Source organism: Phyllobates terribilis, unplaced genomic scaffold (genome assembly GCF_046119375.1).
Source record: "Phyllobates terribilis strain yellow unplaced genomic scaffold, ASM4611937v1 Scaffold_3__8_contigs__length_932513732, whole genome shotgun sequence".
Lineage (NCBI taxonomy): Eukaryota > Metazoa > Chordata > Amphibia > Anura > Dendrobatidae > Phyllobates > Phyllobates terribilis.
Window position 1 is genome coordinate 66,129,388 of NW_027362763.1, and position 13,321 is coordinate 66,142,708.

Sequence of the window (13,321 nt, forward strand, 5' to 3'; positions counted from 1 at the left end):
GGGCTTCTAGCAGTGTGTGGGACTTGGTCTATTAGTCCATCTATACTGACCTCCATCAGGTTGCAAATTGAATATCATTTTTTTCTGCATCTAGCTCTGAAAAAATATTTGGGCTTCTAGCAGTGTGTGGGACTTGTTCTATTAGTCCATCTATACTGACCTCCATCAGGTTGCAAATTAAAAATATTTGTTATCTGCATCTAGCTCTGAAAAAATATTTGGGCTTCTAGCGGTGTGTGGGACTTTCTCTACTAGTCCATCTATACTGACCTCCATCAGGTTGCAAATTAAAAATAATTTTTAGTCTGCATCTAGCTCTGAAAAAATATTTGGCCTTCTAGCAGTGTGTGGGACTTTCTCTATTAGTCCATCTATACTGACCTCCATCAGGCTGCAAATTAAAAATAATATTTATCTGCATCTACCTCTGAAAAAAAATTTGGGCTTCTAGCAGTGTGTGGGACTTGTTCTATTAGTCCATCTATACTGACCTCCATCAGGCTGCAAATTAAAAATAATATTTATCTGCATCTAGCTCTGAAAAAATATTTGGGCTTCTAGCAGTGTGTGGGACTTGTTCTATTAGTCCATCTATACTGACCTCCATCAGGTTGCAAATTGAATATCATTTTTTTCTGCATCTACTTCTGAAAAAATGTTTGGGCTTCTAGCAGTGTGTGGGACTTGTTCTATTAGTCCATCTATACTGACCTCCATCAGGTTGCAAACTGAATATAATTTTTTTCTGCATCTACCTCTGAAAAAAAATTTGGGCTTCTAGCAGTGTGTGGGACTTGTTCTATTAGTCCATCTATACTGACCTCCATCAGGTTGCAAATTGAATATAATTTTTTTCTGCATCTTCTTCTGAAAAAATATTTGGGCTTCTAGCAGTGTGTGGGACTTGGTCTATTAGTCCGTCTACACTGACCTCCATCAGGTTGCAAATTAAAAATAATTTTTATCTGCATCTAGCTCTGAAAAAATATTTGGGCTTCTAGCAGTGTGTGGGACTTGGTCTATTAGTCCATCTATACTGTTCTCCATCAGGTTGCAAATTAAAAATAATTTTTATCTGCATCTAGCTCTGAAAAAGTATTTGGGCTTCTAGCAGTGAGTGGGACTTGGTCTATTAGTCCATCTATACTGACCTCCATCAGGTTGCAAATTGAATATCATTTTTTTCTGCATCTAGCTCTGAAAAAATATTTGGGCTTCTAGCAGTGTGTGGGACTTGTTCTATTAGTCCATCTATACTGACCTCCATCAGGTTGCAAATTAAAAATATTTGTTATCTGCATCTAGCTCTGAAAAAATATTTGGGCTTCTAGCGGTGTGTGGGACTTTCTCTATTAGTCCATCTATACTGACCTCCATCAGGTTGCAAATTAAAAATAATTTTTTGTCTGCATCTAGCTCTGAAAAAATATTTGGCCTTCTAGCAGTGTGTGGGACTTTCTCTATTAGTCCATCTATACTGACCTCCATCAGGCTGCAAATTAAAAATAATATTTATCTGCATCTACCTCTGAAAAAAAATTTGGGCTTCTAGCAGTGTGTGGGACTTGTTCTATTAGTCCATCTATACTGACCTCCATCAGGTTGCAAATTGAATATCATTTTTTTCTGCATCTACTTCTGAAAAAATGTTTGGGCTTCTAGCAGTGTGTGGGACTTGGTCTATTAGTCCATCTATACTGACCTCCATCAGGTTGCAAATTAAAAATAATTTTTATCTGCATCTAGCTCTGAAAAAATATTTGGGCTTCTAGCAGTGAGTGGGACTTGTTCTATTAGTCCATCTATACTGACCTCCATCAGGTTGCAAATTGAATATAATTTTTTTCTGCATCTAGCTCTGAAAAAATATTTGGGCTTCTAGCAGTGTGTGGGACTGGGTCTATTAGTTCATCTATACTGACCTCCATCAGGTAGCAAATTAAAAATAATTTTTATCTGCATCTAGCTCTGAAAAAATATTTGGGCTTCTAGCAGTGTGTGGGACTCATTGTACTAGGCCATCTATACCAAGCTCCACCAGCTTTGAAATTAATAATAATTTTTAGCTGCATCTAGCCCTGAAAATATTTTTTCCCAATAGTGGTAGCAATAGAAATATGGGGCACGCGCCTGGCTAACAAAAATTTATGCTTCATAACACAAAACACCAGCCTAGCGCACTGCATTAATAAGATGGCATCATCATCTCTCCCAGTGCTAGGCCTACTACGCAGGCTAGCATTCCTGTGCCTAAAACACAATGTATGGGTCGGCGCTAGCCACTATGCTGAGGGGTATAAAGCTGCTGCTAACGCTTTATAACAATTCAATTGGCAGATTTTCACAGAGCTCTTCCACAACGCCCACCCATCGGGCAACAGTTGCTCACCCTCCCTATGGGATCCAGTGGCGAATAGTTGATGCCATTAATCAGAGCGTCAGTTGCCCCATCAACGTGGCAAGCATACGGTAAGGCATGGGAAGAGTGGACACGACTAGTAGCAGGCAGACGGGTTGACCAATGTGAACAAGCCAGATCACAAGTCACCATAGAATTTCTCCACCAGCTAATGATGAGGGGCATATCAGGGGCGTCAGCGCAGCGGTGTCTGACCGGAGTAGCATTTCACTTCCAACTACTGAATTGGGGAGATGTGACAAAGATTCATCATCAGACAATCCATAAAAGGGTGGAAAAGGGGTCAGCCAAGTCAGGAATGTAGACGTCCCGTCCCGTGTCACTAAAACTGATTTCACACATCTTATCCCTAACACCATTAACATGACACTCACAATTTGAAGCAACACTAATGTCTACTGCATTTGTGATCGCCTTCTTCGGGGCGCTATGTATAAGCGAATTAGTCCCTCAATCCAAAATTACCACCAGTGGAGGCTTATTACACCAGGACGTAGTCATAGCCAATAATGCAATATGTCTACGCATACACCAATCGAAAACGGTTCCAGCGGGCAGGGGTACTTGGGTACTTCTACAACCCACAAACGGTACACTGAGTCGGGTAACAATAGTAAAAACATATCTAACCATCAGATCACAAAGTAATTTCTTCCTATCACACATTGATGGAACGCCATTATCAAGATACCTGTTCCAAGCTATATTTAATAAATGCATAACATCGGCAGGGAACCACCCCAAAGATTACGGGACACACTCATTCCGCATAGGTGCGGCCACGGAAGCAGCAAGAGCAGGACTGTCAGAAACGGAAGTTCAGAGGATAGGGAGATGGCGATCCACGTGTTTGGCGAGATACATAAGACCGGACTTGTTATCCTAGCGTGGTTTGTTTCTTTTACAGGTGACGCTAAGCCAACAGTGTGAGTGATAGGCCACTCGTATATATATTGGGCAGAAAAAAGGGCGAAAGTCCGCCCAGGCGGGAGGAAATTAGAGTTTCATAACACATATTTCAACTGGAGAGGTATTAGAGGCCTGCTATGGCCACAGGTACTAATGGAGGTAATCAAGGTAGGGAGAGAGGCAAGAGGTCCGGTCATCTTAGTTATACAGGCAAGGGGGAAACAACCTAGGTCATCACAAGAGCGCATAACTAATGGCAATAATGAAACTAGACACTGAGCACTTCAGAGAATTTTTCACAAAATTAGCTATAGTATGGTCAGAGATTGTGCTGATAGCGGTATGGCAAGGTGCGCGAGACATCACGGCCATCGAATGGACAAGGCGGGTAATAAATATTCAGATGGCAAAATTTAGAAGAGACAGAGGCGGTGTTGTGATACGACACCGACAACTGGAAGGAGATAAAGCAGGCCTCATACGGCCCGATGGTGTTCACTTAATAGATATTGGACTGGACATATTCCTGTCAGGACTCCAGGACGGAGTGGAACAAGCATTAAGAGTGATGGGTGGGGGTCAGAGTCCTGCATACAAGTACGCTGGATCCTCCGTGGCCTGGAAATAGAAAGGACATGTTGGAGAGTTACACTTGTTGGCCAACTTGCCGGAGTGGGGACCCAGGGCATGCTGCAACAAGCTGAATTATTTTAGAAATAAAATGCCTTTCTAATGGAATGAGTATAACGAGTTAATAAAGCTGTGACCGATCCTCACCCATCCAGTTGTAAGAGTTACATTATTGTATTGTCCATGAAAGGGGGGCGGTAGGGGGGCTGAGCGTCTGGGTTTGGTTGGGGGTCCCCACAGTCTGCCTAGGCTAGATTCATTTAAAAATTCTTATTAGATACACAGGCGGTGCAGCTTGCTTCGCAGCTGGGCTACTACGCCCAAAGTATTGCCTAGGCTAGATGCAGTTAAAAATTCTACGCTGACTAGCAGACACTGAAGATTTGGAGCAGACCTCTGAGTAAACAGCTCTTCAGACTCAACCATCTGTGTTACCCGAAGCCATAGTGTATGTAGTTTCTTACAGTTAAAAGGGGGGGGTGCGACCCAACCCACCTGGAATTGACGATGCCAACGTCACGTAAGACACAGCAAGGGGACTCCCAAAATTGTGGCACAGACACCACTTAACCCTAGAACTCATACCTGTGGCCTTGCAGGCCCGCCCAGTTAATTGTTTTCTATTTTCTGCAAGATTACTTTAGTTAGAATTTTGAAATTCTAGGTATTCTTCATGTATATAGTTGTTTGTCATTTGAGTTTGAGTTATTCCATGTTATTTGCACACGGGCCTAAAGGGCCCCAGGTATGTGAAAGTGTAGATTTTTATGGTCATGCGTTCTAGGGTTAAGTGGCATCAATTGCCCCACTGTTGCTTAAAACGGTTGGTGAGGTGATTTTACCAAATCCCCAAGCTTTCAGTCTCCCAAGGATGACACAGGGGTAGAAATGTCCTTGCGAATCCATGATTTGTTCATCTTTATGAACGTGAGTCTGTCTACATTCTCAGTGGACAGCCGCGTGCGCTTATCTGTCAGCACACCACCAGCAGCGCTGAACACACGTTCAGAGAGAACGCTGGCTGCAGGGCATGACAAGATCTCCAAGGCGTGAGTGGCGACCTCCGGCGATTTTTCCAGATTGGAATACCAAAATGAGCAAGGGTCCAGTGACACAGTCATGGCTTCGATGTTCACTTGGAGATTCTCCTGTACCATCCTCTCTAGGCATTGACTATGTGTCAGACTTCTTGTCTCCTGTGGCCTTGCAAAGGATGGTCTAAAAAAGTGGTGAAACGATTCCACAAAATTGCTGTTACCAGCAGATACTGTGTTACTGTTACTGTTTGAGTGATGAAGACTCGACAGTCCCACCGTTGGCAAGTTAGAACTGTGGAGATTCACGACGTGCACCACTGGTGTTTTGTGGAAAAGCACATGTAAGATTCTGCAACAGCGTCTGCAGATACTCCTGCATTCGTCAATACCTTTTTATGGCAGGAATTATTTCGCAAATATACTTTTGTACCGGGGATCTAAGAGTGTGGCAACCCAGTAGTCGGGATTACTTCGAATTCTGACAATCCGGGGGTCATGTTGCAGGTAGTGCAGCAAGAAGGCACTCATGTGTCTTGCGCATCCAGAAGGACCAAGTCCTTGTTGTGTTGGTAGCGAGGTAAGAATCATGCTTCCTTCCTCTGCCCTCTCCCTCCAACCTCGCACAACAGAAATGTGATCAAGGTCTCCCTCATCTGATGAGTCTTCCATGCCCATCGCCAGTTCGTCCTCCACTTCTTCCTCGGCTCCTGCACCTTCCTCAACAGTTTGGCTGCTACCATGCGCCCTGGTTAATCCCTCTCCCCCACCCTCCCATGCCTGCCGCCTTGGTGCTGCCAACCGTCGGGACCTTGGAGATGTTATCCCTTCCGCATACGACTCCTCCTCTACTTCCTCCACCTCCTCTTGTCCCACCAGCTGACTCTGAATTCTGTTTAATGTGTGCTCCAGCATGTAAATCACCGGAATAGTCATGCTGATAATGGCATCGTCGTCAGCACTAAACATCTTCGTCGCCATTTCAAAACTGTGCAGAAGGGTGTGTGGCGCCCCTGAGGGTTCAGTCGCCACAGAGTTACTGCATCTCACCCAGAGGTGTGGTATCTCACCCTCAGGTAAGGAAGGCGTATGGCTCGGGACCCTAACTCCTGCATCCAACACATACCCGCAGTGGGGGTAGGGCGAGATTGCTCCTAAGGGAGAGCACAGTCCCAGGTCCCTAGCTGGTTTGAGGGTCCTATGTAGTGGGTGCTTAGGGGAGCAGCTTAGGGGAGCACATGACAAGGAGAGTATAAATAGGAAGCCATCTTAGAAAGAGCAAGCCAGACAGAGGAGGAAAAGTGACAGGAGCAGAGACTAGGCATGAGCTCTGCTCCGGAGGCGGGCCTAGCCTGGGAGGCCCAGGACTGAAGGAGAGAAGAGAGGAGTGGGAGCTGGAAGGCTCCAGGAACCGAAGGGACCCTACGGCTATGGGCCGTGCAGAAGGCCACCCGTACTCCCGCTGCTACCAGGAGGTAGAGGGGTCAGGCCAGATAAGGGGAACCGGTCCCTCAACTAGCGGAGAAACAGCAAGGCTCAACTAGAAACCGGAGGCTGCTGCATTTCATGTACTGCAAGCCAAAGTCCACACCAGTCTCACTAAGAAGGTAGCCACATAGGACCCAGGGGACGGAACACACGTCACCCGCCAAGGCCCGAGGATACCGGATAGAAGTGTCACTGGGTGTGAGGTGCAGGGAGAAGGCCAGAGAAAGGACACACAGAAGGGGGTCCTGCTAAGTACTCCGGAGCTATCTGGGGGTGGACTGAGCCCCTCACTGAGTATGCACAGCACGACGGGGGAGATTGCTCTGGTACCTGTAATCTGGACTACAACAACTGTGAGTAATATCTTGAGACGGCATCACACGGACTCTGTGTTCATTACTGACTCCCTGCACTACAACCACCATCATCCACCCACACTGCCCTGAAGCTACACTCTTCCTGTGGTGAGAAATAATACCGTTGCTGCAAAACCACCAGCTTCAGAGGACTGTTCCCCAGCGGCGGCCCCTTTGGCCGCACTCCACAGGTGGCGTAGTCAGACATTATAAAATCCATATATACAAATTACCCTTGGATTGACCGCCCTGGGTCACGGACTGGGTCACCGCCACAGTGACTACAACCCCCAGCGTCTACCGGCCCGGCTCAGGGTACCCCATGGCCCAGGGGGCGCGTCAACTTCATAGGTCCCTGATCTGAGACCACTCCTGCAGCGTGATTTGCCCCACCTCTGGATCTCGTTGGCCCAGGCTATACGTCAGAACGTATTGCACCAGGGCTTGTCGGTGCTGCCACAGTCGCTGCAACATGTGCAGAGTTGAATTCCACCGTGTCGGCACATCGCATTTCAGCCGGTGAACTGGCAGGCCCAACGACTTCTGTAGAGATGTAAGTCGTTGAACTGCGGGATGCGAACGGCGGAAGTGAGCACACAGCGACCGTGCCCTCTGCAGAAGGACATCTAGTCCGGGATAGTGGGCTAAAAATTGCTGGACAACCAGGTTCAACACGTGAGCCATACAAGGCACGTGTGTGACATTGCCCCGGCGAAGTGCCGCACCCAGTTTTGCAGCATTGTCGCACATGGCCTTCCCTGGTTGCAGGTCCAGTGGAAACAACCTTTCATGAAACTGGGTCTCCAGAGCTGACCACAACTCCTCAGCTGTGTGACTCACATTTCCCAGACATTTCAAAGTAAACACTGATGCCGTTGAGCCCTGCTGCCAGCATAGTAAGGAGGTGTGCAGGATTCCTTCTGCGCAGTTAGAAAGCAGGTGGCATTACCAGACAGGCTTTCGGTGCAGGTGGAGGACCGAGAGGAGGTTGAGGAGGCAGAAGCAGTGGAGGAACTACGAGATAAAGAGGATTGACGCACAACTCGTGGGGATGGTAAGACTTGGACAGCAGCCCCTTGTCCTGCTGTCACCATAGTTACCCAGTGCCCAGTCAGCGACATGTAACGCCCCTGTCCATGCCTTCTCGTCCAAGTGTCTGTGGTGAAATGCACCCTGTCACACACAGAGTTTCTCAAAGAAGCGGTGATGTTGTGTGTGACATGCTAGTGGAGCGCAGGCACACCTTTCTTTGAGAAGTAGTGCCGACTGGGCATCTGGTACTGGGGCACTGTGACGGACATAAGGTCTTGAAAATCCTCTGTGTCCTCCAGGTGGAAAGGCAGCATTTCTGTAGCCAACAGCTTGCAGATGGTGAAATTCAACCTCTTAGCTTTCTCATGGCTAGGAGGAAATGGTCTTTTACTTTTCCACATCTGAGGGACCGAGGGCTGGCTGTTGTGCTTAGACGGTGTTGAGTAGGGTGTCCCCGGCAAACTGCCGGTCTGTGAGGAAGATGCAGGCGGACATGTTAGGTTGCCTTGATCCAAAGGTGGTGCTCTTGATGTCGGAGAGCGCTCAACACTAGCAGGTGTTTCCACTTCCCAATGAACTGACGACCTGCCAATCACACTGGCTGTTGCGGGTAAAGAGGTGGCAGGTCTGCGTCCAAAAACATGTGTGACTGCTGTCCCCCCAGTCACAGAGGATGAAGAGGCTGCGGATGCACAAGATGGGGCAGACGGTGGTTGGCCCAGTCGGCTAGGCCGCATTGTAGCACAGTGAGCTTCCCACTGCAACTTATGCTTCATATCCATGTGACGGTACATGCATGAAGTACTCAAACTATGTATTTTTTGGCCTCTACTTAGCTTTTGCTGACAAATATTACAGATAACACGAGTTGGGTCATCCTTATCGATCTGAATAAATGCCCAGGCTATGCAAGGCTTAGAGCCCATGTGACCTGAAGAGCCACTACGACTTGTGGTCAGAGGCAGAGTTGTGGTTGAGGATGCAGTTGTTGACGTGCTTCCAGTACTCCGTCTCTGTTCAGGAAGGCGCAACCTAACCTCGTCGTCAATAGCATCTGTGATGCCCCGCTGCGCTTGGTATCACAGATCCTAGAAGAGTGCATTGATGGAATCCTCCACAAGAGGCCCCCATAAACATTCACACATCTCCACCTTCCACCTCAGACCAGCAGAGGGAGCCCGTTAGGGATATAAATAGGGAAGGTGGTGCTAGGCAGTTCAGTTCCTCTGAAGAGTTCCTGCATTAGAGAAGTCTAAGAGAGGTCAGTCTGCAGTGGAGCTCAGTCTAGTCTAGAGAACGCAGTTAATAGTTCAGCAGTGGAGCACGAGGCTCCTGCTTGCTAGATTCAGGGAGCCCAGATAGAGCTTAAGGTGTGCCGGTGCCGTAAGATCAGTGAAGCGCGGCAAGCTGCCGTTAGTGTGTATAGCCTAGTGAGGGCCCGAGTAGGCTGAAGGCGAGTGGCGAGTTAGTACATAAGGGGCAGAGGAGCTTAACCAGCTCACCCCGAAGCATTTACCGGACACAGGATCCGAGCTTACCGGTATCTCTCTGACCCAGTAAGGCATAACCGGAATCCCTGGAGATCTACAAGTCCCAGGATCGCTAAGGTGCTGATATGTAACAGAGCCAGGAGACGTTTAGGCCCCGCATACTGGGAGCGTGAACTCCAAGAGAAGGCCCTACCACAAGGTCAGCCAGCGCAGGACAGAGACAAAGTTAGGCCTAGCTCCAGGCAGGTCAGAAACTTACTACGCAGAGGCAAGAAACAGGAGGCCCTACACCCGCTCATTGGGGAGGATCCTGATATGCACCCTTCACCCTACAGTGCTCCGGGATGTGCCTGAATTTCCACCAGTAAAAGGTACTGAAGTGACTACCGTGTCTGCTCCCGTTCTTGCTCTGACCCAGCTGGGTCTCGCCTGTCCTGCATTCCCCCTGCATATGCTGCCCTGAGACCTAGCTCCACCTGTGGGGAGCTATACCATCGAGCTGCCTTATCACCGGCCTCAGTGGACTGCTGCAGCGCTGGTGCTTGTCACCAGATACCACAGGTGGCATCATGAACTCTTATAAAATTAACAATTATCCACCCTTTTAAAGAGAGACCCCAGGGTACGGGCCAGGGAGCCGACCACCGCGACATCCCCAAGGCCAGGCAAATGCCCGGGTACCGAGTCATCCCCATCCCCAGGGCTAGTCACATCCTCCTCCACCTCCTCTGCTGACCTCATCGACTGGCTGACTGTGGGTTGACAGTAAGTGGGATCTCCAACCTCGTCATCATCACCCTGTGTGTTATCACACCCGTCGTCCTCAGAGCCAACCTCTTCCTGCCCTGACCGAAAAGTCAAGTTGTCGCTCCAATCAGGTATTTGAGTCTCATCATCGTCTTCATCATTGTCTCCACCAACAGGAGTTACAGTTTGGGAACAAGGGTCTACATTATGCTCAGAACCTTCTTCATCTGGTCCTGGATCCGACTTATAAAGATTCTGGGCATCAGATCAGATCATTTCCTCATCTGGATTAACAGAAGCTCTGGAGCAGACCTCCGTTTCCCAGGCTATAGTATGAGTAAACAGCTGTGCAGACTCAACCATCTGTGTTACCCCATACTCAGACGGGCAGCTGGAGACTTGGGAGCTGTGAGGAAGCAAGTGCGATTGGGGTGACACCTCTGAGGACTGGAGTATTTGTGATGTTGAAATTGAGGTGATTGAGAGCCCACTTGAAGGAGCACTTGATATCCGTTGAAGCACCTGCTGTTTTTGTGCCTCATCTAGAATTTGTAGCGATGGGCGTGTCCGTAAGAATGGGATCGTATCACATTGTCCACGAAAAGAAGTCGACATCTTAGTTTGGCTGGAAGATGGTCTTTCTTCTGCAGATGTTACTCCCCCCCCACCATGGGGGGCCTCGACCCACCGGCGGACAGGCACCAGTATTGGGATAGGGGGGCTGGCCATCAGGGTCCACCGCGGCTCTGGCACAAACCCGGCGACACAGAGGTGGCACGGGCAGGAACGGACTGGCCGTGTCGGCTTCTCACTTTTTGGATTTTAGAAGGGCATGACATGCCTATATCTGTGTCTCCCCCTCCTTTTACTCCTCCACCTCTTTTCTTTTCGCATGACTATATGTTCTTGTCACTTTTCCATCTGTTAGTTGTGTCTTCTGAGCAGTTTTACAGCTTTTGGACACCTTTGAAGGTGTTTTCTATGTGTTTCTATGTGTTTTTGTTTGCCTGCCATTGGTTTTAACGGTGTTCGAAGGTGTTCGACGAACAGTTCGACGAACAGTTCGGCGAACACACGGGTGTTCGACGAACCGAACCGAACTCGAACACTACGGGGGTGGCTCAACACTAGTCAAGTGCACAAGTGGTGAGGTGTGATTTGGAGAGGAGGCGGGTAAGCTCTCCTTTAGTGATATTGGAGAGGGGCATTATGGGGGAAGGGCAATGGTCTGGAAAACAAAAGGGTTGTGGTGGTCGGACAATGAAGGCTTGCCTTGTTTGGTCAATCTTGTTTTTGAAGTGTGGCAAAGTCCTCAGTAGTGGTGAGAGAGGTCGGAGGGGGCAGTGGAGAGTGGAGGAGGTAGTTAAAAGTGTTCAATAGTTGTTTGGGGTTGTAGTATAAGGAGGTTATGAGGGTTCTGAAGTAGACCTGTTTAACGGAGGAGAGGGCTGATTTGAATGTGAGTGTTGCTTGTTTGAATGCAGTGCAGTCATCTGGCGAATGTGTTTTCTTTCAACGCCGCTCTGCAACCCTGGACGGTTGCTGAAGCTTTTTAGTGAGGTTATTGTGCCAGGGTTGTCTATTGATTTGTTCCACTCTGCCATGCACAAGAGGGGCGACGAGTCAATAGCTGATGCTGGAGTGGCACAGTAGAAAGCAGTGGCACTGTTTGTGTCGTGGAGTGAAGATATGGATGTCAGTTGTAGAATAGAGTGTATAAAAAGACTTGGCACTCGAAATGAATCAAAGAATATTTTGAATATATTTATTTATAGTGCTGCAATCCAACAAGTGAAGACGTTTCGGTCAAGAGACCTTCATAAGTACAACAAATTGCACAAGATAAACCATATACACTAACGCTGTGGATAAGCAGTGAGCACTGCAATGGCCGAAAGCTCACTGCTTATCCACAGCGTTAGTGTATACTGTTTATCTTGTGCAATCTGTTGTACTGAAGAAGGTCTCTTGACCGAAACGTCTTTACTTTGTTGGATTGCAGCACTACACTGCGTTCCAAATTATTATGCAAATAATATTTTCTCAGATTTTTCCAAATTACCTATATGAATTGTAGTCATTGTAATTTTCCAGTCAAATAACTATTAGAGTACAATTGAAAGGTTTTTGTACAAACTGCCTATAATAAGAGTATATTTTTAAAAAAATAAAAAACTCAAACTGCACTCAAAATGCATGTTCCAAATTATTATGCACAGCAGAGTTTTCAACCTTTTCATTTTAATAAAGAACAAAAAAATGGTCATTTTTGAAATTATAAGCATTAGCAGGTTATTACAAACTAAAATCAATCAGTTTTCAACTCAAAACTTTATTCTAGGTGATGTTACATTTGCACATAGGACCCCTTGTTCGAAAGGAGCTTCTGAACTCTCTCGTCCATTGAATTTGTCAGGTTTTGGATGGTTTCTGCTTCAATTGTTTTGCATGAGGACAGAATACCCTCCCAGAGCTGTTGCTTAGATGTGAACTGCCTCCCGCCATCATAGACACTCCTTTTGATGATGCTGGAGAGGTTCTCAATGGGGCTGAGGTCAGGGGAGCATGGGTGCCACACCATAAGTTTGTCCCCTTTTATGCCCATAGCAGCCAGAGATGCAGATATGTTATGTGCAACATGAGACGGGGCATTATCATGCATGAAATGATCTCGATGGTCCAGATGGATGGAGTGGAGGATGGCTGGTTGATGGACACCCCATTCAAACACGGCTACGGCGCTAACAAGGAGGAGGTGGAGTAAAGTTTTGTGCTGGAATCATGGGGAGAGAGACTGTTGGCCCTTTTAGGATCCCTGAAGGGGTAAAGATGAACTCCATAATGTATGTTGAGTTTCTCAAACAGCACTTCCTTCCATGGTTCAAGAAGAAGAACCATGCATTCCGCAGCAAGATCATTTTCATGCATGATAATGCCCCGTCTCATGCTGCACATAACACATCTGCATCTCTGGCTGCTATGGGCATAAAAGGGGACAAACGTATGGTGTGGCACCCATGCTCCCCTGACCTCAACCCCATTGAGAACCTCTCCAGCATCATCAAAAGGAGTGTCTATGATGGCGGGAGGCAGTTCACATCTAAGCAACAGCTCTGGGAGGGTATTCTGTCCTCATGCAAAACAATTGAAGCAGAAACCATCCAAAACCTGACAAATTCAATGGACGAGAGAGTTCAGAAGCTCCTTTCGAACAAG